The following is a 1,026-nucleotide window of genomic DNA, read 5'->3' as shown; positions in this document are numbered from 1 at the left end:
TGGTTTTGTTTGTCGGTTTCAGTTTTGTTGTTTGTTCTTGTTTGTTTGTTTGTTTTTTGATAACCTTATCTTTCTTTCAAAATGTGCCTGTGATTCTGTCAGTGGCACTGAATGTGTACTTCAGTTAGATGGGAGGAGAGCCTTTTCTAACATAGCTGTCTCGTCATTTAGGACATAAGCATGGAGAAATCTCCATTCAGATTCTTCTTAATTTTGTTCACTAGCTCTGGAGTTTTGGGTGTAGAAGTTTCATGTTATGTTTGATATCGCTGTAAATGTAATTGTTTTGTTTTCAATTTCTAATTACTTCTAGTGTCCTATGTAAAATCTCCTGTGCTCATTTTATGTCTTTATATCCTTGCTAAGTAACTTCCAGAAGATTCTAGAATTCTAGAAGGATTTTTGAGGCTTCCTTGAAAATGTTCTAAATGTGAAATCGTGTCATCTGAAAATAAAAATAGTTTTCCTTTTTCCTTTCCACCCACCCAGATATCTTTTGTTTCTCTTTGTCCAGTTGCCTGGCTAGTACCTGCATCATTCAGTCTTCCCTTATCATATAAGGTATTGGGTGTGATCTTTCGATGGATGCCCATTTTTTCTTAAATAGAAGGCAAAAACACTGAACATTGTCTAATATTGCATCTGCATCTATTAAAACAATGATGTGGGAGCCAGTGAGATGACTCAGTGGGTAAGGGCACTTGCCACCAAGCTTGACAGCCTGAGCTCGATCCCTGACCATGACTAGTGAATGGAGAACCCATTCCAAGCAAGGTGCTTTCTGACCTCCACATACACACCATGTATATGTTAAACCCACATATCCATACATATTGTGTATGTACACAAATAGATGTAATGAAATATTTAATGGACATTATGCATTTTTCTGAATACTAATCATGTTGTATTTTATAGCTTTTTAAACACAAATAACTCACCTTATTTATGTGGGATAAATCCCAATTGGCCATGGTGCTGAATCCAATGTCTGTGGTGCTGGTGGCGGCATGGTCATGTTGGGTT

Source organism: Mastomys coucha, unplaced genomic scaffold, assembly GCF_008632895.1.
Source record: "Mastomys coucha isolate ucsf_1 unplaced genomic scaffold, UCSF_Mcou_1 pScaffold13, whole genome shotgun sequence".
NCBI classification, from domain to species: domain Eukaryota; kingdom Metazoa; phylum Chordata; class Mammalia; order Rodentia; family Muridae; genus Mastomys; species Mastomys coucha.
The sequence above is the reverse complement of the archived record's forward strand: the minus strand, read 5'-3'. Positions refer to the sequence as shown.